A 24,070-nucleotide genomic window follows, 5' to 3' on the forward strand; every position below is an offset into this window, starting at 1 on the left:
GTCCAAGATGGTGCCAAGGTTTCAACCTGGATGACTGGGAGATGGAACCCATAAGTTAGAAATGGGAATCAGGAGTACAAGCTGGTTTGGGAGAGAGTATGTTGGCGTGGAGTTGTCCGTCTGATGATATTTATGTTAGTTGCTGCAAATTCTTTGTAGAAGAGCTGAGGTATGTATAAATAAGCTAATTAGACGCAGCCCATGGAACTATATACAAAGAGCCCTGGAGGAGAGGAAGCAATGCACCAAAATGCAGTGATTTTATTTGAATGATGGGATCATAAGAGATTTTTTTTCCTTTCTTTAGTTTCCAAATTTTTATAATGTGGCAATAATAGTTTTATAATGAAAAAAATTGTGTAATACAAAAATATTATGAGGTGCCAGAAATCACAGGCCGCTCAGTAGCCTGCTGCACCAGGTGACCAGACACCTTCCATCCACTTAGTTTCTCTGTCGTTCCAGAGGAGCAGTTTGGCAGAGCAGCAGAGAAAGGACATGGAAAAGGAGTCAGGGAAGATTCCGAAAAGGCCTGAGTTGGTCAGCAAACAGTTTTACGGTGGCACTTCTACAGTTGGCCTTTGTGACAACAGTTTCTGCCAGGGCCATTTATCCAAGGAGTTGAAAAGGGAAAGTCATTTCCAGTTTGGATTGGGGTGAGATTGGCTAAGTTCAGGTTGAGGTAGTTACCAGTTCATGTCAATTCTTGCTTAGGGGGAAAAATGTTAAAGTTTCAAAAAACAAATAGTGTTTTCTTGGCCTATTTATATCATCTGTAGTTTTGTTTTGTTTGTTTGTTTGTTTTAAAGAAACTGTAAAGTTTAACTTTCCTTTGGTTTCATTAAAATTATCTGAATGACCACTCTGTGAAAAGCAGACAGATTTAACATACCTGGTCCTCACTTTCCCTTTTGGTAGAGTTCAGATGTACTCTGACCAGGACATACCTGGTCCTTACTTTCCTTTTTGGTAGAGTTCAGATGTACTCCAGGACTTGTTAGCAGTGTCTATCAGGTGAGGCACTCCAGTGATCAATTCAACAAATCGCAGTGACCACCTGTCTACCAGTAGATCATAATTAGGTTGCAGGCGGAGGAGAGGGTGCCACCTATCTTCGTGAAATCTCAGCTTGGAAGGGATTCTACTAGTCATCCAACCTGGTAATTCTCCACTTTTCTTAGCCTGAAAACACACTTCAGGAGAACACTCCCATGAGCATTATCCAGCAGTGTAGAGTTTTTTCACCTTTGTTCAAGAAAATGTTTAGTGATATAAGTGAATAGGAGTGGCGTTATAGTGATAATCCAGAATCTGGAGACAGTAATCGTGCGCCTCAGTGTTTTATTATCGTGCCAGGTCACTTGCAGCCTACCTCACAGCTGACCTCAACGCTCAAGTGTGGGAATGCCACAGTTGTCAGATCACCCTCTGGTTTTTGAATTACCTCCACTGCATCGAATGTCTAGATTGCATTTGAACTTTCTACCTTAGAGGCAATCATTCTGCCTTAAGATGGCTTGACTGTTAGGAAATCCTTCCCTGTAATGATCTGAAACACTGCTCTCTTCCTGTAATTTTCCACTCATTAGTCCCATTTATGCCTCTTGGGGCCGTATAGAACAAATCTAGTGTCCCGTTTGACAACCTGTCAGTTACTAGATAACAGTTATCATGTGTCTTCTGAGTCAAAAATTCTCAACTTAGCATCCTAAATATTCTTTGGTGTCCAGTGGATGATGAGGTGTGAGCCCATCTTCCATGTCATGGAGTCATTTCTGCTTTTATGAAGTCTGAAGTTCATGGCTGCCTGTATCCAGACTTCGCCTCCCTGGCTATTAGGGCCTGCGCTCTTCTTGCCAGTTCCTCCTTATTGGGCAGGACTGGGTTCAGAGTAACAGCTACCCATTCTCTTCAATTAATCAAGCATTGTGGCTTTGCCTTAGTCTCTGAGGGAAAATTGTCAGCCTGACCAGCTAGGACCTTTATTCAGCTTTTCATTGATTCAGGCTCCCAGCAGATCCTGCAGGAAATTGAACTTCACTTCTCCAGCATCTTGTTTCTCTGAAGTTGTATTCTCTAATGTGCGCTCTGCCGTTGAACTTACAGGGTTACCCTAGCCAGGCCTTAGAAATGAGTGAATGGGAAGGGGGAATGATGGTTAATGGGTTTCAGTTTCTTTTTGGGTGACGAAAATGTTCTGGAATTAGATAGTTGATAGTTGCACAACTTTGTGGACATACCAAAAACCACTGGGGGAAAAGGAGTGAGTGAATAAGTGAATGAGAAGAAATAAACATATCCACTTATCCTTGAGGCTTTCTGGAAATTGGAGTTTATACACCTTAACCACAATTTAGGAGAGGTCTTTATGGAATGCCTAGCTGGATATCATAGTCACATCCCTCATGTCCATCTCTCCTCCTTGCTGCTTTCCTCTCTGAACCATGAAACTACAGCCCCAGGTGCACAGCCCTCTGCTCCGCTGCCCGCTCACATTTCCCATCCCCACAGAGTGCAGCCATCTGACTCAAAAAAAGAAGGGTCTGTCCCACTATCTGCATAGAAAATACTTGGTTAAGTTGGAACAGCATCCAGCCTGAGGGGCCTCTGGGATGCATATTACCTACTGTGCTCAAGGAAGCACCAGTCTGCCTGCCTGGATTGTCTCTGCGGCCTGCCTGGTTGCATGGCTTTTTTGGGGGAGGATGGAGCAGACAGCACTGTTCCTGGGAGCCCATAGCAATAAGGGAATAGAGTGAGAGTCTAGGAGCAGTGCCTGTAAGGATTTCAGAGACTTCCTAATAAACTCTCTGGCTCCCCAAATGGTTATGTTTGTCACCTGCTGAGAATTTCCTGTATTGACTGATCACCTTTGGAGGCAGTGAGGAAGTAGGAGCTAGAAATTCTTGTGTCCCCCTGTGTGCCCAGGCTTTAGCTAGAAAGCCTGAGGGATAGGATGGGGTGGTAGTTGTTTTAAAGAGCAAAGGGCTGAGATGAAGTCACTGGACCTGCTACTGGGAAGAAACAGGAAACCTGAGAGTCCTGGAGCTTCTGAGTGAAAAGGTTCATGCATGTCTCTAGCAGCCAGGCCAGACCCTCTTCCTGGGCTCTTTTCTCACCTCTGGGAAGACTTCTCCCCAGCAGTCATTCACCCCAGCCCCTTTACATTTCCCTTTGCCCTGCTTCCTCCTCTTGCTGTACCAACTGAAGTCTCCCTCATCCTATAAAACCTTCCTGTACTCTGCTCCAGCTCCAGAACTTTCACTTGTGTCTGTCAGGACACCTTGGAAGAGTTGTCTTTACTTGCTCTTGCTTTCTCACTTCCCGTGTATTCCTTATCCCATTTGCAGCGTGGCTTCAGAATGCTGGCTGCAACAGGTTGCCCCAGCCTCAGTTCACTAAGCATCTCTACAGCACTTGGCTCTTTAGTGTGCTCTTCCTCCTTGAAATTCACTCACTCTTCCTTGGACTCAAAGGACCCTGCCTGCTCTTGGTTCTAAATGTGGGCTTTTCTTCTCCAGTTGCCTGTTTAACTCACCTTTCACTGCCCAGCCCTTCAGGCATCAGTGCCCCTCCTTTCATGCTCTGCAGTCTTTGCACTTGGTGTCCCCTGTGCCTGGTTTCCCCTTTCCCTGCAAAGCCACATGGCTGATTTCTCACTTCCTTTCAGGTTTGATTGGTCGCCTTCTCAGTGAAGCCTTCCCTAGCCATTCTGCCTCTGATTCCACCCCTCTCACCTAGCCACCTTTCCATTTTTTTTTTTTCTCACCACTCATCACTTGCTAACTAACTTAGGTCAAAGGTGGCTTTTTTCTTTGCTTTTAAGATGGAAGATATTTGATATGTTTATGTTGAGAGCTAGGAGATGACAGAGAAGGAAAAGTTGAAAACACAGGCATGAGAAGAGTTGATTGTTTTGCAGGATCTTGAAGAAGAAGGTGGGAGATGAATCAGAGCATAAGTGGAAGGCAAGGCCAAGGCAGAGGAAGAATGCCCCTCCCCTCCCCTCTCCTCCCGTTCCTCCATCCCCTCCCCTCTCCTCCCATCCCTCCTCTCCCCTCCCCTCTCCGCCCCTCCCCTCTCCTCTCTTTTTGGATGGAATCTCGCTCTGTTGCCCAGGCTGGAGTACAGTGGCACAATCTTGGCTCACTGTAACCTCCACCTCCTGGGTTAAAGTGATTCTCTTTCCTCAGCCTCCCGAGTAGCTGGGACTACAGGTGCACGCCACCATGCCCAATTAATTTTTGTATTTTTAGTAGAGACAGGGTTTCACCGTATTGGCCAGGCTGATCTCAAACTCCTGACTTTGTGATCTGCCTCCCTCAGCCTCCCAAAGTGCTGGGATTAAAGGCGTGAGCCACCATGCCCAGCCAGAACACCTCTTTCTATGAGACAGAGAGGTAAGACATAGTTGATGGGCCCCTGCTAATGAGGGATCACACCTGGCCATACCCGCTTCCACTGTGAAGTAGAAAGCCGAACGCTGCTGAGAGGGCTGACGGAGTGGTGAAGGAGATAGTCTGAGTGGAAAAAAACAACGCAAACTGCCTTTCCCCTGCTGCCACCCTGCAACAATCAACACAGAAGACTGCTATGACCAAATACTTGGGTGCTTTTTTGCCATACACAAAGCAAGCAATTAGTTCTGCAGCATATGCCAGAGGGTGTCCTCCAATTCAGTTCTGATATTCTCTGCCTGGAGATAGCATCAGATCCCAAAGATTGAGCTCCTGATCCCACAAGACTGCCTCATGCTTCTGATGCCAGTCGCAGGCTCCAGGTTGGTTTACTTGTGATTCTGTCTGACCAGCTATAAGTTTGGGATCCTGCAACCCCCTCCTTGAGTTTCATTAATTTGCTAGAGTGGCTCACAGAAAACTCAGGGAAACCCTTAGGTTTAGTGGTTTATTATAAAAGATATTGCAAAGGATACAGATAAACGGTTGCCTAGGGTGAGGTATGGGGGAAGGGATGTGGAGCTTCCATGCCCTCCCCAGGCATGCCACCTCCATGTGTTCAGCTCTCCAGAACCTCTCTGAACCCCTGTCCTATTGGGCCTTTTATGGAGGCTTCATTCGATAGGCATGATTGAAGCGTGGACACCCATGTAGAAATGTGATTGGGCAAAAAGTGTTTGATCTCAGTGACAGACTGAGTGGAGAAACTCAGCAAGGCCTGTCCAGATGCTTCTTGGCCTCTCTGTGCAGCATTCCCTCTTCCAGGTTATCGGGCAGGACCCCTTTTGAAATGGAAGTCTTCCAACCCACAATCAGACAAGGTAGGTCAGAGAACATTTTAATAGGAAGAGGGGAAGATTAGAATCCTGCCTTGGGGAGAAAAAGAAGCTGGTGAAAGGAGGGCAGGAGAAAGTCAGAGAGATTCAGTGGCCTAAAGCTCCCCAACGTTTTAACAAAAGACTGTAATAAGGGCTATAGGAGTCATAAGCGAGGAACCGCGGATGAACACACACGCGCACACACACACACATGTCCATGTCACGCACACATCACAGATAGGATAGGGAACTGACCAGGAATCCATCAGACAAAGCATTGGCAAACACTGCTTAGGTATGTCTGGGTTTGAATCCTACAAAGTCTGGAGAATAATAAGATTTTCTTCAGTAATTCTTAGCCTCCCAGGTGTGGGAGCAGAGGTTGCAGAGATCCAAACTTGGAGGTTTCAGGCCGGGCACAGTGGCTCACACCTGTAATCCTAGCACTTTGGGAGGCCGAGGTGAGAGGCTCATTTGAGGCCAGGAGTTCAAGACCAAACTTGGGAGTTTTCTGGCAGGGAGAGCTGGAGGGGCAGCAGGACAAGGGTCTCACTGAGCCTGTTTTTTCTCCGCCCCTTGCTTTTATGATAGAATCGGCCGGCGTCTAATCAAAGTTTTACAAAGTAATCCTGGAACCACATTTGATTCCTTTTCCTCTCCAGACTGTTGTCATGGTTTTTTCAGTAATTTCCCTCCCTCCTCACTGTCTCCCGTCCACCTTGCTGTCCAGTTATCTTTCCTATGTGGCATGCACAAGGACCAGATCATATAGCTTTTCTGCTTGAAAACCTGCTTGTACCTATGGGTTAGGTCTGCAGTTCTTTAGCAGAGCTTTGTTACCAAAGCCCTTTAAGATTAGCCCTCAGTCTCCTCTCCTGCCACCCCACTTCCCGGCGCTGCTTCCCTTAACACATGCACAGTGGGGGTTGGTCACTGCAGGCTCTGCTGATCTTCTGTGCCCTTTCCTGCCTCCAGGCCTCTGCCTGCTCCTTTCCCTCTGCTTACAAGGCCTTGCCTCCCTGCCTCCTTCTGTCAGATGAAATCTCCTTCTAAGAACAACATAAACCTCTTCAGAGCTTTCCTTTCCTCCTAGCAGAATGCATTGTTTCTGTTTATCCTACCAGCAAGTATTCTTCATGTCTTGGATATAGCAATAAACATCATTACTTCTGGATTTAGTTCTCTTTTTTGCTTATTTCCTAAGAGCAGGGTGTTCCTTGGGTATCTCTACTTCCTGAGTACCTTGGATATCTCTACTTCCTGGTTGCTGCCCTGCATTTTAAAAATGTTTGGTCTAGTTAGATCTAGCCAGGCAACTTATTGCATACCTTCAGTGTTTCACTCCTTTTTCTGGTTCTTGCCTTGCCCCTTTATTTCTGTGTACTTCTGTCCTTAGTTTTGTGGGTTGCCTGTGGGTTTATATCCTGACATATAAACCTGATCCACTTTCTCTCCTAAAAAATTTCTTTGGAGTTGGGCATACTTTTCCCTTATTCCATTCAAGTGTTTCAATCCATCTGTCATGTCTCAGTGGTACCTGAATTGGCCCATGTGAGGCTCACTTCCTTCTTCTTATTTCCTTGCCAAGTGTCTTGCGTGGCCTGCACTGCTCTTCTCTTTTCATCCCTACAGGCTTCTGCAGCAACTCATGTCTTCATTTTATCTTGTCATTTCCTCCACTTCCCTCCTGCCTGTATCCTTGCTATTTTCAAATTCAATAAGTGCTAATTTTCTGATAAAATTAACTTCCTGAATGAACCCTAATGTGGTAGTAAAACAAAATTTGTGATCTAAATGCCAATTTTTTTCCCTTTAGTTATATTGGCAAATAGTCTTGCTAGTTAAGAAATGCCTTTTAAACACCAAGTACAGTGCTAGGTGCAGTAGCTTACACCTATAATCCTAGCATTTTGGGAGACCAAGGTAGGAGGATCACTTAAGGTCAAGAGTTCAAGACCAGCCTGAGCAACATAGCAAAACCCAGTCTCTACAGAAAAATTAATTAATCAATTAATTAATAGCTGGGCATAGTGATGCACATCTGTAGTCCTAGCCACGTGGAAGGCTGAGGTGGGAAGACCACTTGAGCCTGGGGGTTCAAGCCTGCAGTGAGCCAAGATGGCGCCACTGCACTCCAGGCTGGGCAATACAGTGAGACTGTGTCTCTAACATAAATAAGTAAACAAACACCAAGTATCTCTTCAGTCGCAGTGCTCACCTATAAGTTGGGAGAAGTAGAAATAGGAATTTGAGGGCTGGGCATGGTGGATCACGCCTGTAATCCCAGGACTTCGGGAGGCCGAGGTGGGCAGATCACCAGGTCAGGAGTTCAAGACCAGCCTGACCAACATGGTGAAACCCCGTGTCTACTAAAAATATGAAAATTAGCTGGGTGTGGTGGCACGTGCCTGTAATCCCAGCTCCTCAGGAGGCTGAGGCAGGAGAATCACTTGAACCCGGGAGGCGTAGGTTGCAGTGAGCCAAGATCGCACCACTGCACTCTAGCACGGGCGACAGAGCGAGACTCCATCTACAAAAATAAAAGGAAAATAAATAGAAATTTGATAGTGTAAAAATCCAGGTATTCCTTTGGTAGCAGATAGATCTTAATGCCATGTTGATAAGACATTGGAAATTAGAAAGTTTGTTTTTAGACTGGGCACGGTGGCTCATTCCTGTAATCCCAGCACTTTGGGAGGCTGAGGCAGGTGGATCACCTGATGTCAGGAGTTTGAGACCAGCCAGGCCAACATGGTGAAACCCTGTCTCTACTAAAAAATACAAAATTAGCCGGGTGTGCTGGCACATACCTGTATCCCAGCTACTTGGGAGGCTGAGGCAGGAGAATCGCTTGAACCCGGGAGGTGGAGGCTACAGTGAGCCAAGATTGCGCCACTGCACTCCAGCCTGGGTGACAGAACAAGACTTCATCTCAAAAAAAAAAAAAAAAGTTTGTTTTTATTTTTTATCTCTTGGGAATGTAGTTGGGTGGTTAAGCTGGTATATGGCGATAACACCAAGGTACTGGAATTCAGGAATCAGGTGACAGTTCAGAAATCAGGTGACAGTTTAAAAATGAAAGTCAGCTTTATATGTAGGGTTTCCTCTTGCCTGGAGATCTGTGGAACTTCAGAGTAAATCTGTTATTTTAGTTTGCCTATGGCTGAAACAGAATGTTGGCAGTAGTTTTATTCTCTTGAGGGTCACAAAGCCCTTTGAGGATTTCATGATAGCTATGGACTTTCTATATATAGTAGCTATATAAAATTTTGCATAGAACTTACATTTCCAGTAATACCATGGAATGGATATCCTGAAAAAAATCTTTCTTCACTAAAACTCTGTAAAATGATGCACTTTTAAAAAATGTATGGCAGAACTGGTAAGAAAGTATGGAAAATATATAGAGGCCAGGAATAAAACAAGAACAGGTATACTTCGTATATACCAAAGAAGTGTACATGTGTTAAAGAAAGCAGCTTACCTAATGACGTCGTCCAAATCTTAGTAGGCCAGAGATTTTGCTCAGGACCTGAATTAACACTACCTGCATAGTGTATAACATTTCTTTTCTTTTTTTTTTTTTTTTTTTTTTGAGACGGAGTCTTGCTCTGTCGCCCAGGCTGGAGTGCAGTGGCGTGATCTTGGCTCACTGCAACCTCTTCCCCTCCAGGTTTAAGCAATTCTCTGCCTCAGCCTCCGGAGTAGCTGGGATTACAGGCGCATGCCACCACGCCCGGCTAATTTTTTTTGTATTTTTAGTAGAGACGGGGTTTCACCATCTTGGCCAGGCTGGTCTTGAACTCCTGACCTCGTGATCCACCCGCCTTGGCCTCCCAAAGTGCTGGGATTACAGGCATGAGCCACTGCGCCTGGCCAGTCTATAACATTTCAAACCAAATATTTATTTTAAAGTGGCACCAGGTGGATAATACTTCCAGAAGCTGGAAAAATCAAAAGCATATTTCTTCTGGAAGAATTAACTCTCAATCAAACCTTTAAAGATTTGCCACCGATACAGTTCTAGTAAATATTATCTCACTTAAAAAATCATGAAACCCACAGGAAATAAGGTACCATGAGTGAGAGCAGAAAAAAACCAAATGTTGGAATCACATTCACAAAGACTTTAGATATTAGAATAATTGACAATAAAATAAGTATTTTAATATATTGAAAGAAACTAAAGAGTGAATTGAAAGTATGAGTTAGAAAAAAAGATATTAAATGACTAAGAGATTTGGAAAAAGAACTAAATAAAACTAGAAGTGATAAACTAAAGTAAGTAAAATTTAAAACTCAACAAATTGGTTTAACAATTAGACTCAGTAAATCGAGAATTAGAGAATTGGAAGGTAAATCTTAAAAAGTCAAAGTATAACACAAAGGGACAAGCAGGATTATGAAACAGTGGTTAGAAGACATGGAGGATAGAATGAGAAAGTCTAATTTTAAGAGTTCTAGGCCAGGCATGGTAGCTCACGCCTGTAATCCCAAGCACTTTGGAAGGCCCAGGCGGGAGGATTGCTTGAGGCCAGGAGTTCAAGACCAGCCCGGGCAACATACTGAGACTTTGTATAAAGAATAAAAATTAGCTGGGCATGGTGGTACAAGCCTGCAGTCCTAGCTTCTTGAGACGCTGAGGCAGGAAGATCACTTGAACCTAGTAGTTTGAGGTTACAGTGAGCTATGATTGTGCCACTGCATACTGCAGCCTGAGAGACAGAGTGAGACCCTATCTCAAAAAAATAAAATATAGTGGAGCTTCAGCAGGATAAATAAATGGAATTCACACCTAGATACATTATATTTAAAGAAGATCTGGAAATCAACCAGAAAGATAGACTGTAGCTGACTTCTCAAGAATATCAATGGAACTCAGAAAGCAATGGAAAAATACCTGCTGAGAGAAAAAAAAGAAAAAAAGCATTCAACTTAAGAATTATTTGCACAGCAAAACTATCTTTCAAGAAAGAAGGCTGATGAGTAAAGACATATTACTTTTTTATTGTGATAAACTATATGTAACACAAAATTGGCTATTTAAATTATTTTAAAGTTTACAAATCGTTGGCGTTATTTACATGCGCAATGTTGTGCAGACACCCCTTTTTTTAAAAAACGTTCTCATCATCCCAAACGGAAACCCTGTAACCATTAAGGAGTAATTATTCATTCCTCCTCCCCACAGGCCCTGGTAACCTTTAATCTACTTTTTTGTTTTGTTTTGTTTCTTTTTTTGTTTTCAAGAGGGTCCTACTCTGTCACCCAGGCTGGAGTGCAATGGTGGGATGATGGCTCACTGCAGCCTCGACCTCCCAGGCTCAAGCTGTCCCCCAACCTCAGCCTCTCGAATAGCTGGGACTATAGATCTGTGCCAACATGCCTGGTTAATTTTTATTTTTTGTAGAGACAGGGTCTCACTGTGTTGCCCAGGCTGGTCTCAAACTCCTGGGTTCAAGTGATCCTCCCACCTCAGCCTCCCAAAGTGTTGGGATTACAAGCATGAGCCACTGCACTCAGCACAAATAGATTTTAAGGTGGAGGGCATTACTAAATGTAAAGAGAGTCACTAAATTATGATTAGAAGGGTCAATTTGTTGGGAAAATATAATAATTCTAAACATATATTAACAAATAATATGGCTTCAAAATATGTAAGACAATACTTGACGGAAACACAAGGACAAATTGATAAATTCATCATCGTGGTGGGTTAGTTTAATATACCTTTCTCAGGAAATGATAGTTCAAACACACCAGAAATTCAGTGTAACTGTAGAAAATTTGAATAGCACAGATGATGTTTGCTGTAATAGCCATATCTAGAATATAGTACTTGCAGTTAGAGAATACACATTGTTCTTAGAGCACACAGAAAACTTTTGTAAGTACTAATTCTGTATTAAACCGTTAAGCCTATTTCAAAAAATCGTTGGTATTATTCAGATCATGTTCTTAGATTGTAATGCAACTAGATTAGAAATAATTATAGAAAATTTTTCCATTTTAATTTGGAAATTTTAAATAAACTTCTTATTACACATACACAGATTAACAAAAATTAAAGTTTGGCAATATCAAGTTGCCTTTTTTCACCCTCTACTCGAAGAGCAGTGGCCAGATGCATGGTATAAATCAGCATGTCCTTGATGCTGTGTCCCCTGTTAATGCCTTAAAGATAAGTTACCTACCTTCTCATAGTGACTCTACCTTTGTTGTTGCCTTTCACATGGAATTCAGAGTGTCTTCTTCTTTAGGACCTAGGGTTTCTACTCCTACTACTTTCCTCAGACCATCCAAGAACTACTTAGCTCTTTGAAATATGCTACATGCTGACCTGCTGGCTACCAGTGAGCTAAGGATTGCTGGAAAGCCTGCACTACAGGAGACCATCAAAACAGAAACTGCCTTGTCTGATCAAAGAAACCGAGATACCTGAAGGTTAGCAGTAGAGAAAGGGTTCCCAGCTGGGACTGACAGCTGCCCCATGTGGGCATTCTCTCCTTGGACGTCTGCTCACCCACTTTTGGAGCGGGCGGCACTTGTTGCCACCTTCGTCTGTGTGTGATCTCATAATCTGTTGCTTCATACCTCATACACAATTGAATCTAGACTGTAACTTCTAAACAGGAGTTTGCTAAAGATTGGAAGATAGCAAAAGGAAAATAAACAGAGAAGAACATAAAGCACCACAAAGTGGCTTGCTTTCCACTGCTCCCAAATCTAGGCCCACCTGGACCCTGACCTGTGCCCACACTGAGCATCACCCTGGCAACCCACACCTCAGCATCTGCCCTTTGAAAGTCTAAAACTAAGAGGTCTAGAAAGAGGTCCAAGGGCCTACTTCTTGCATTTTGCATTTCCCCTCTGAAGACTTGCCCCTTCTTCCCAGGAAGAGTAATGTTAGGGGGCGTTCATCCCTTTTAGGGAAGAGTACAGCATTCCCGTGCCTTATTCTGCAAGCCACATCAGGACCCTCGCCAGTGCACTACATTGGCAGTGGAAGACCTGCATACTTCAGAAGCAGAGGTCATCTGGTTATACCATTTAGTAGGAGATCTAGTTTGCAGCTTCCCTGCTACATACTCAGCATCCAATCCTGAGCTAATTGAAAGAAACCATTCCTTTATATTGTGCTGTCCACCACCCCCAACTTTGCACAGTGTGCTTTACCTCGGACCTTTCTGTCCTTACACCCCATGCCGTCACAAACCCCCTGTTGACAAGGTATAGAAAGATGGAATCTAAGGCCTGTGTCAGATAGGCCATTGGTTGGAGAAATAGCTTTAAGGTCAGTCAGTCTTCAAGCACAACCTTCACCACAGCCTTCCACTGTGTGAACTTACGAAAGCTCCACTTATGTCCTGCCTCAAAGGAGGGCCCGAGCGGACAGATATGTGTGTATCCACATATATCCTTTATGTTCTCCTCTGCCTGGCGCATGCCTACCCCTCAGGACTGTACCATTCCTTTCAACCATTCTTCTCACCTTGAGTTGTCCTATTCTGAACTTTCCGGCAGGTGGTCTTGCTGTTGTTCCCCTATTTCATTCCTTCTTTAGTTTTCTGGAATTTAATTTACCTCAGACAGAATACCTAGGTTTAAACCCCTGGAGTTAGCCCCACATATACTCTTAGCACATAGGTTATGTGTCTCCCTGTTTCATCCACTTCAGTGAGCTGAATCCTGAAATGCTGCATTTCAAAAGGATGCCCTTGCTGAAAATTGAAGACTGTACCATGGGAGGCACCTCACATTTAATTAGGAAAGTTTAATCTGCTAGCTGTTGGAAACATAAACATTCATAGCTTAAAAATAAGATCTACATGCGCCATTTAATTTAACAAAAAAACTATGCGTAAAATCTATGCTTTGTATTTTAGAGGGGAACCCTGATCACTCGTCAGTAGATCTTGGAAGAAAAAAATTCCAGCTGGGCACGATGGCTCACGCCTGTAATCCCAGCACTTTGGGAGACCGAGGCCGGTGGATCACCTGAGGTCAGGAGTTCGAGACCAGCCTGGCCAACATAGTGAAACCCCGTCTCTACTAAAAATACAAAAATTAGCTGGGCATGGCGGGCACCTGTAATCCCAGCTACTCAGGAGGGAGACTGAGGTGGGAGAATCGGTTGAACCTGGGAGGTGGAGGTTACAGTGAGCTGAATTCATGCCACTGTACTCCAGCCTGGGTGACAAGAGTGAAACTCCGTCTCAAAAAAAAAGAAAAGAAAAGTTCTACTTCAGGGCAGTTTTCTGCTTGGATACATTTCTGGGTTTTGTCTCTGACTTCTTCATGATGCCCAGTGCTTCGAATGCTGTTCCTCCTACATTCCTCTTCCATGGGAAGTCATTGCTTTTTTTTTTTTTTTTTGAGATGGAGTCTTGCTCTGTCACTCAAGCTAAATTGTGGTGGTGTGATCTTGGCTCACTGCAACCTCTGCCTCCCGGGTTCAAGCAATTCTCCCGCCTCAGCCTCCTGATTATCTGGGATTACAGGCACATGCCACTGTGCCCAACTAATTTTTGTGTTTTTAGCAGAAACGGGGTTTCACCATGTTGGCCAGGTGGTTCTGGAACTCCTGACCTCAGGTTTTCCGCCTACCTTGGCTTCCCAAAGTGCTGGGATTACAGGCGTGAGCCACCGCACCCAGCTTTGTGAAATCATTTCTAATCCCATTTTGAAACACTGAATTTTTTCCTCTTGCAGTATTTTATGTCAGAGGGCTTTCTGACCTCAAGCAGATCCCAGGCAACTCAAGTACTTGATCTCAGTCAAATCTTATTTTTGTAGTAGGGCCCTTGATAATGAACCTGGGAAGAGAAATGGGAAATTCTGTAGATCTGTCAGCTCATAAGGAAATGCATGTCTTCTTCATTCATCTGGGGCACTGGCAAGTGAACAATTTTTTTTTTTTTTTTTTTTTTTTTTTAAGAGCTAGTCTTGCTCTGTCACCCAGGCTGGAGTGCAATGGCGCAATCTTGGCTCACTGCAGCCTCCACCTCCTAGGTTCAAGTGATTCTGCTGCCTCAACCTCCCTAGTAGCTGGGACTACAGGCACCTGCCACCACACCCAGCTAATTTTTGTATTTTTAGTAGAGATGGAGTTTCACCATGTTGGCCAGGATGGTCTTGAACTTCTGACCTCAGGTGATCCACCTGCCTTGGTTTCCCAAAGTGCTGGGATTATAGGCGTGAACCACGGCACCCAGCTGGTGAGTGAACAATTTTAACTGTCCTTGTTGTATGATCATTTTTTACTGAATTGTACCTTGACTCAAAAAATCCAAATAACTGAATAGTCATGCGAGGGCTCTGGCATGGAAGTGGGCTTCTGGGATGCTTGCCAATGAGTTCCTTTTTGAGGACACAGAATCTAAGTGGAAAGATTAAGTGGAGAGGCAGCTCCACCCTCTAAGTCTTATTCCTATGTTCCATTCAAATCTTGCTAGCCCGATTTCTGTGGGGTCTGGGCTTTGGAAATTCTCTTTTTTCATGGATGTCTCAGTGCACCTTGTTAAACCGAATTTGGACTGTTTTGTGTTCATCAGCTTCCAGCTCTGCTGATTGGTTCCAGTTTCCTTGCTCATGAAAGCCAAGATAATCTGGCACCCACCAGTCAGGCATCCTTAAGTATCTGGCACCAAGGTAAACCTGGAAGCCAGTTAAGAAGTCCCAGTGATCCAGCGTACTCACTGCGTGATGAGAGACAGTTGTGGTATTCCAGAAAGAGCACTGGAATAGGAGCAGGAGAACTGGGTTCTTGTCTCATCTTTGCCTCTACTGCGTCATGGAAATTTGGGCATTTCTGTGATTTCTCTGAAATTCTCTTTCCTCAGCTATAAAATGGTGGTTTGAACTAGATAGTTTCTCAAGTGTCTTCCAGTTCCAAATTACTGAGTATATGAAAAACTAAAAGAGCTAAGCTTCATTTATGCCTGTTGTTGCAGAAACACAACTTAGCTTTAAAGATATTTACAGTAACTGCCTAAAGTTGCATATACTTCTGATCCTTTTCCACAAAAGTAGTTTGTATAACAACAAAATGAGAAGGGACACGGTCCATATTCCGGAGGAGAGAATTAACCTCTTCTTACCTCAATGTTCCCTGACATTAAGGGGGATAATAATATCTAACTCAGAATTATGGGGAAGACTAAATGAGATAATCCCTGGCACTTAGAATGGTGCTGGAGAAAAAGGAAGTGTTAAGTGAAAGTTATTATTAATATAAAATTAGAAAGATTAAAATTTGCATGGGCCACAGTGACTCACGTCTGTAATTCCAGCACTTTGGGAGGCTGAGATGGGAGGATTGCTTGAGCCCAGGAATTTGAGACCAGCCTTGGCAACATGGCGAAACTCCATCACTACAAAAATTACAACAATTAGTTGGGTGTGGTGGTGCAGTCTATGGTCCTAGTTACTCAAGAAGCTGAGAGGTGGGAGGATTGTTTGAGCCCAGGAGGTCAAGGCTGCGGTAAGCCATGATCGCACCACTGCCCTCCAGCCTGGGCGACAGAGTGAGACCAAAAAAATCGCCATGGAATTGTATTAAGGGTTATGCTGAAATAATAAATGTTCAGCGGTTGCTCAGAAGTCAAGGTGAGACTAGAATAGAGAATACAGAAACAGACCCATTTATATATACAACCACCTGGTTTTTAGCAAAGATGTTACTGCTGTGTAGTGAGAAAAAGATGGTTTTAATCAATAAATAGTACTAGACCGGTTGGATATCCATATGGGGAAAAAATTGGTTTTGACCCCTGCTTTGTACCACACATAAAAATGAATTCCATGTGGCTCATAGATCTGAGTATGAAAGTAACACATTAGCACCTTTAAAGATAACATAAGAAGAATAACCTTATGACCTTGGTGTAGGCAAAGATTTTTTAGGTGGAGCACAAAAAGTGTAAACTTTAAAGGAAAAGACTGATAAATTAGATTTTATTAAAATGAAGAACATCCGTTCATCAAAAGATGTCATTAAGATTGTTGAAAAGGGTGCAGTGGTTCATGCCTGTAATCCCACCACTTTGGAAGGTGCAGGCGGGTGGATCCCTTGAAGTAGGAGTTCGAGACCAGCCTGGCCAACATGGTAAAAACCTCTTTCTACTAAAAATACAAAAATTAGCCGAGCATGGTCATACACATCTGTAATCCCAGCTACTGGAGAGGCTGAGGCACGGGAATCACTTGACCCGGGACGTAGAGGTTGCAGTGAGCCAAGATTGCACCACTGCACTCTAGCCTGGGCAACTGAGTGAGACTCTGTCTTTAAAAAAAATAATTGTTGAAAAGGCAAGCCACAGAGTGGGAGAAGATATTAGTAATATATATATCCAGCACATGACTCTTACCAATATATCATATAAAGACTTGAACAGGCACTTCATAAAAGAAGATAACCAATGGTCAAAAACACGAAAATATCATAAGTCCAGAGGGAGAATGGAGATGAAAACCACCATAAGATACTAATTATGTTCCCACCACATTAGCTAAAAGTTTTTAAAGGTGAAAATGTTAGTGAGGGTGTAGAGCAATTAGAACTCTCATATACTGCTAGTAGGAGTGTAAGTTGCCACACCTACTTTGGGAAACCATTGTACACCATGTAATAAAGTTGAGTGGATTCATAACTCATGGCCCAGCAGTTTTAGTCTTAAGTATATACCCCATAGAAAGGTGTATATATGTACAGAAACGTTCATAGCACCATCACTCAAAGTAACGAAAACCCAAAAACAATCTAAGTGCCTGATAACAATAAAATTAATAAATTGGGGTATACTCTTACAATGGAATATTATATAGCAACAGAGTGAAGCAAATTCAAAACACACATGATGAATATCAAAAACGCTATGTTGAGCAAAAGAAACCAGACCAAAAATAGATATATACCATATGCATATGAATCTAGTTATGTAAAATACAAAGAAAGGTGAAACTGATCAATGATTATAGATTATAGAGGTCAGAAATGTAATTATCTTTGGTGAGTGTAAAGACTGGGAGGAGGCATGAATGAGAAAAGCTTCTGGAATTCTGCATACGTTCTATTTCTTGGAACTGAGTGGTGGTTACATAAGTATATTTACTTTGTAAAAATTCACTGAACTGTATGCTTAATGTTTGTATGCTTTATGTATTTCATGCCTTAATAAAAAGTTTTATTTAAAAAAAAAATGAAGGAGTACACAAAAAATGGAAACAACCCAAATGTGTCTGCAGCCAATGAATGGATAATTTAATATGGTGTATCCATATAATGGAATATTATTCATTCATAAAAAGAAATGAAGTACATGGTACAATAGGGGTGAACCTTGAAAATAAACTAGGTGAAAGAAGACAAGCATAAAAGGGCACTCATATTCCATTAATATGGGATGTCAGAACAGGAACATCTGTAGAGACCAGAAATAGATTAGTGGTTGCCTGCGGCTGGGAAGGTTGGGAGGAAATAGGGAGTGACTGTAAACACGTCACTACGTATGGGCTTTCTTTTTGGGGTGATGAAAACTTTTAAAATGTAGTTGTGGTTGCACAACTTTGTGCCTATACTAAAAACCATTCAGTTGCATACTTTGAGTGAACTGTGTGGTATGTTAATGAAATCTCAGTAAAGCTGTCATGAAACAAAAAGTTAAGAGATACTGGTAACTGTAATAATGATTAAAACATTGTTAATCATAATCAGCCTTAGGAAAAGGCTGCACCACCATATGGTCCTTTGGTATGATAGGTGAGCACATTGTTACTAGAGTCAGACAATGTTCTAATCCTAGCTGTGCTATTTATGGACTGTGTGACTTTGGGCAAATCATTTAACCTCTCTGAGTCTGAATGTTCATTGGTAAAATGTAAATATTAACAGTACCTAACTCATAGAACTTTTGTGAAGATTATTCATTTAATCAAGAAATAGTTGAGTGTATTTATATGCCAGCCACAATAAATAAAACTATTGTTATCATCCAGGAGATACTGCATCTGAAGAGTCTTAACTCCATTTTAGTGAGAGAGGCTACAAGTGAACTTGAGCGTATGTCATGAGGACAGGACATCTTTCCCCAACTATACCACATCCATATCTATTACAAAATACAAAAGTCATGTTCAAGGCCAGGTGGGGTGGCTCACGCCTGTAACCCCAACATTTTGGGAGGCCGAGGTGGGAGGACTGCTTGAGCCCAGGAATTCGAGCCCAGCCTGGGCGACATAGTGAGACCCCATCTCTACAAAGAATTTAAAAATTAACTGAGCATGATGGTGCATGCCTGAAGTCCCAGCTGCTCAGGAGGCTGAAGTGGAAGGATCACTTGAGCCCAGGGAGGTGGAAGCTGCAGTGGGCCATGATCGTGCCACTGCACTCCAACTTGGGTGACAGAGCAAGACCCTGTCTCACAAAAAACTCAGGAAATTGAGTTATAACTAACTGATATATGGACAGCTCAGAAATAGAAAGTGACCAGTAGTAAAAAGACTGCTTGACAAGGTTTTCATTTCAACAAATATTTATTGTCTCCGTAAAGGAATTACTTTCAGTCATGTTGAAAATCATACTATGTCTACTTACTTGTTCTACTTATTAAAATGTTTGTTCTGCAAAATGAATGTATAATCTTTTAAAATTAAATTGAGAGTGCTTGTAGTCTACAGGTGTTGAAAAAGAAGCAAGTATGAGTTTGTTAGGTACCTGATGCTAAGGGGCAAATCTCCATAATGCAGTGGTTAGGAACTCTGGTTTTGGAGTCAGACCTTGATGCAAGGTGTCTGACCTCCCTGGGTCTCAGTTTCTTTATCTCTAGAAAGAGATTAGTCTCATAGCATTGGAAGATTAAATGATAATATAATGAAGTGCTTTAAAAAGTAAGCAGTCAATATGCCATTGTTATGAGACCGCCAGTATGGTGGATTCTCATACCATAAGCATGCATAAATTATGTATATAATTTCTGGTTAACTTTTGTGAAGTCTTGGGGGGTCAGAAATGGTTTCCCTTTCATGCAAAGAAATTAATAAGTGAAACTGAATGATTGGATCCAAAAGAGCTAATTGGGCATGGTGAGAAAATAATCCAAATGATATCTCCAGTGTCAGAGAAAAGCCACTAAGGGTTTTTGTCACCGGCATATAAAGCAATGAACTTTTGCCTTTCAGAATTCTAGGTAAATATGAAAGTTGTTTCAATGTCTGATGTAAGGAATGCTGGGATTGGATTAAGCAGTTAACAGTTAACATTTAGTTTGTAGGCATTTTAATACACATAGTTGTTTTATATTTCTTTAAAACATTGAAAATTATATATCTCTGATATATTTGGCTGTTAGAGACTAATACTTATGTCCTGGGACTATTTTTTTTTTTTTTTTTTTTTTTTTTTTGAGAGGGAGTTTTGCTCTTTTTGCCCAGGCTGGAGTGCAATGGTGCTATCTCGGCTCACCGCAACCTCCACCTCCTGGGTTCAAGCGATTCTCCTGCCTCAGCCTCCTGAGTAGCTGGGATTACAGGCATACACCACCATGCCCAGTTAATTTTGTGTTTTTAGTAGAGATGGGGTTTCTCTATGTGGGTCAGGCTGGTCTCCAACTCCTGACCTCAGGTGATCCACTCGCCTCAGCTTCCCAAAGTGCTGAGATTACAGGCGTGAGCCATCGCGCCCAGCCGGGACTTTTTAAAAATAGAAAAATCCACAAATGAATGAAAATATGCTACAGTTCTGTTTTCAGACCTAGACCTGGGGGAAACCATTCTACTGGGATTCTACACGTACATTCCCTGCACAGCCTCAGATATAAGAAAGACTGGGTCCCCATGCTGGCCATACATGTCGAAGCCCATAAAAGATGACACCACATGCCATGACCTACTATGTACTGCAGTCACATTTCTGGCATGAAAATAGTTGTTTCCTGTTCAGAAAGAGTATGCCCAGTTCTCTGCTACTTCATTTACTAAGTTCACCTTTATGGAGCTTGCCTGCAAAGTGCTTTAGTCACCAAAATCCACCAGGAGATTTGACCAATAAGCTGGCATTACTGCCTCCTGCTCAGGCTGGCCAGTAGTGCTGTTTCTTGGTGTGTGCTGGGAAGTCAAGAGGTACACAGGTGGCTAGGGTGGACATAGTGTTTTGTTGGTGTGTTTTATTTTAAAAATCCAAGACTCTTTACCAAGTAAAACACTTATGATTCAAAAATTAAAGTTTACATCTAAGCAAAAAGAAAAATTCAAAATCCTGTCACTCGAAACCATTGTTACCTTCTTCTTATATTTTTCTCCAGATATTTTAAAGCAGGGTTTGCATTTTTTATTTTATACTTTTTATCCTTGTTGCTTTTCTCAGCCTTTGAAAACTGAAAACATTACAAATGTGTGTAACGGATAAAGGAACAATCCTGGTATCTGCTGCCTCTTAAGATCATCACTGAGGACATTTTTATTCTGCTCCTTCTTAGCAGTAACCTTCAACTTCTGCCTCTATTGACTTGTTGTTGTTTTAAAACTTTGAGCTAGTTTTACTTAACTGGATTTGTCCTTTTCAAACTTTTTTCTTTTCTTGCCTTCAGCCCTGCCTCTTCTTCTTTTTTTTTTAATGAAGAATTTTGAACATGCACAAAAGCAGAAGGAAGAGTATAATGAAACCCGTTGTTCCCATCACCTAGCCCCTGCATCCCTCATTCCACAGCCAGTCCTGCTCCATTCCCAACCCACCTGTACCCCAGCCCTTATTACTTTGACCTGTTCACTTTGTAATGACCTTCTAGGGTCCTTTGCAGTCCCTAGGACTTCACTGTCTTTTGGCTTTGAGGAAGAACCAAGTGCCTGCCCTGCTGCTCTCAAAGCTTCTCTGGAGCTTGCGCTCTGTCCCAGGCTTGACCGGCTGACCTGGGCTTTCCCCACTCATTGCTGAAATGCCTGGAAGTTCCCAGACGTTGAGTGTGCCAGCCTCGCAAGTTCAGCTCCTCATTCTCTTTCCTGTTAATGAAGAAGGCCATTGCTCAAGTCATTTGGAAGAGGAAAAGTGGAATTTACTACCTGGGTGTTCCTCGTCCGTGCTGTTCATATAAATTTAAACTTAGATTCCTGAGAATTACATTGAACATGACAAAAATTGCTGTGTGGGCAGTTTAGTTGAGTACTTGCAGATTGATAGAGCCCTTAGTAATAATGAAGGGAAAAGGCTCTTGAAGCTGTTTAGTTCCAGAAGATGAGCTCACCAGTTAAGGAGTTTGCAACTAAAGGTCCTCATTAACCTCTTGCTGGATGGCAAAGAGGAAAAAGAAGAAGAAAATCCAGGCTCTTCAAATCCTGACCTTTGGAGAGATCTAAGAAGAAGTCATCCTATGCTACCCCCTCCTCACGGTGGGTTCCTGTATTTCATTCAGATTTACTTACCCCAGATGTTTTTTTTCACTTCAACTTCTCTTAAGTTTATAAAATATCCTCAAACCATTACCACGTCATGGCCATGGAGTGCTGCCATGGCTTGCTATACTGGTGGTCAGCTTTTGTGTGAGATTACATAACGAATACCACATGGAGCTGGAAGATGCCAGCGTTTGAGTTGTCCCTCTTACCTAGCAACCCAATCAGTGTTTCTCAGAGGGAATGTGCTTATCCCAAGTAAAAGGTGGAGTTTATTGTGTGGCCACAAGGTGATCCAAGCCCAATTGAGTCTGTCTCCAATATTCAGTAGGATCATGCTGAGGCCAGGGCCCACGTCCTAGCTGCGTCAAGCTGCCCTGAGTCAGGCCCCTCATCGCTGGTGCCGTTTGGACAGCAGAACGTCCCTTTCCCTCAGTCCTCTTGGTTGGATTACCCTTTCTGGGCTTCCAGAATACTGTTTTGTATCTCTGTTGAGGCTCCTTTGTTGGGAAAACTGGCCACAGGATCAAGCCAGAGCATTGTGTTCCCATCATAGACTGGGTGGAAACCAACCTGAGGTACAGGAAATCCAACATCTGTTCTATCTGTCAGGGTGTCCAGCAGATTGTACTTCTGATTGTGGTCTTCAGGCTCTTTGTTTTTGTTCAGTATGACTGCAGATGGCATTAATAGAGCCATGGTCTGCAGAGTGGGTGAGGTGGCAAAGTGAGAAAGTGAGTATGGTACATTCAAGTTACCTTTCCACTTAGCACTCCCTGGTGGCTTCCCATTGCACTTGGAGTAAAGAATGCCTCATCCTGACCCAGCAGGACAGCTCTCCTCAGGGCCCATCCACCTCACTAGCCTCCCTGCTTCCAGTTCTTCTCTGCTTTCCAGCCATCTTTCTATTCCTTAGACACAGCAAGCTTGCCCCCACCCCTCTTCCTTCGCTCTGGCTCTCCTGCCTGGGATACTCTCCCCCATGTCATCATGTGACGTGGTCTTTCTTAGACCCACAGGTCTCAATCTGTTTCCTCAGAGAGACCTTTTCATTACTAATGAACTCTAAAATAAGCTCCAGGCATTCACTGTTTTCTTTTCTCCAAAGTCCTTTTTACTATCTAAGTAATCTTGTCATTTTTTTGTTTGCTTGTTGCCTTTCTCTCCCAACTTGACTGGAAGCTTGACATGAGAAGGGAGCTTGTCAGTTTTCTTGTATGTCTCCAGTGCCTAGAAAAGGACCAGTACATAGTAGGAGCTTAATAAGTATTTGTTGCATGACTGATTAAATGAATGAACATGGTTATTAGGAAGATTATGAGGTAACTAAAAGCCAAACCATGTGGTTGTTTAGCCTGAAGGAGAAAAGTCCCAGGGGGCCATATGCTGGCTGTCTCAGTAATTAAAGCTGGTACTACCCTAAAAGCACCTAGCCCTGTTTCACTCCTTTCTCTTAGCCAGATTGCTGTCGTCCGAGGAGATAGGCTTATTCTGGGCACCCTTATGAGCCAGAACTGGAGCCAATAAATGGAAACTCTAGGGAGACATATTTTGGCTTTAAAAGAGAGAAAAAAACAATAATAATTGCCACTTTACCTGAGGACGTAGTGAGCTTCACCAGAACAGCAGTGAGTTTTAAGTCACCTGAGGTAGGCAGGCACAGCCTTTGTGCTCTCTTGCAGACCTGGTATGGAAAGGGCTCAGCACCTGCATGGGCAGTTAGGCAGGGTTTACAGTCCTTTCAGCCCAGAGCAGCAGGGGGCCTGCCTTATATTTTTTGTTACTTTCTTTTTCTTTCAGTAAATGTCAATCACTGTGGACCCAGCCCTTTCCCTACCCATCATGTTGATTACAGAGTCAGGAGGTGGTTCATGATCTACATGTAGTAAATGGGGGTAGAAGAGTTGAGAAGCTGTAGGAAGACACGAAGGGGATTGAGCCTGGTCTAGGTCATCAGGGCAGGCCTGCTGGAGGAAGTGACTTTAGGTGGTAGTTTGAAGGACCAGTGGGAGTTGCCAGGAAGAGAAATAGAGATAACCAGGGGGAACCCCATGGGTGTGAGCATGGGAACCCCATCACAGTGTCTTGGGGGTATAACTGTCATTTAAGGGATAAGGACCAGGAAAGTCAAAACATGCACAGAGCAGACCCACATGATGAGCACAGCTCCTTGTGAAGTGGTGATAGAGGATGGTGTGCAGGGGAGGAGTGGAAGACACAAGACCATGGGATGAGAGGGGTGGGCAAAAACCAAGCCAGGCAGACCATGGAAGCCAGGTCTGGGCTGTGTGCTCAGGGAAGCAGAGGCTCTGGAGGGTGTAGATGGTGAAATGACAGGCAGATTTGTGTTTGGAAAGGGCACTGTTTTCACTATGGAAAATGAGTTTGAGAAATGGCAGGGAGAGCAATAGG

General features: G+C 43.1%; 1 protein-coding gene and 1 long non-coding RNA gene across 2 annotated transcripts in view; one reads left to right on the forward strand and one right to left on the reverse strand.

Moving 5' to 3' along the window:
- Positions 1-24,070, forward strand: part of DIS3L2 (DIS3 like 3'-5' exoribonuclease 2) — a 441,955-nt gene that overhangs the window by 249,150 nt on the left and 168,735 nt on the right.
- Positions 8,208-12,608, reverse strand: LOC116269201. The gene is made up of 2 exons (XR_004176654.1): positions 11,470-12,608; positions 8,208-8,438 (listed from the first exon to the last, which is right to left on the reverse strand). It is a non-coding gene; the product is annotated as an uncharacterized LOC116269201 (long non-coding RNA).

Source organism: Papio anubis, chromosome 10 (genome assembly GCF_008728515.1).
Source record: "Papio anubis isolate 15944 chromosome 10, Panubis1.0, whole genome shotgun sequence".
NCBI lineage: Eukaryota > Metazoa > Chordata > Mammalia > Primates > Cercopithecidae > Papio > Papio anubis.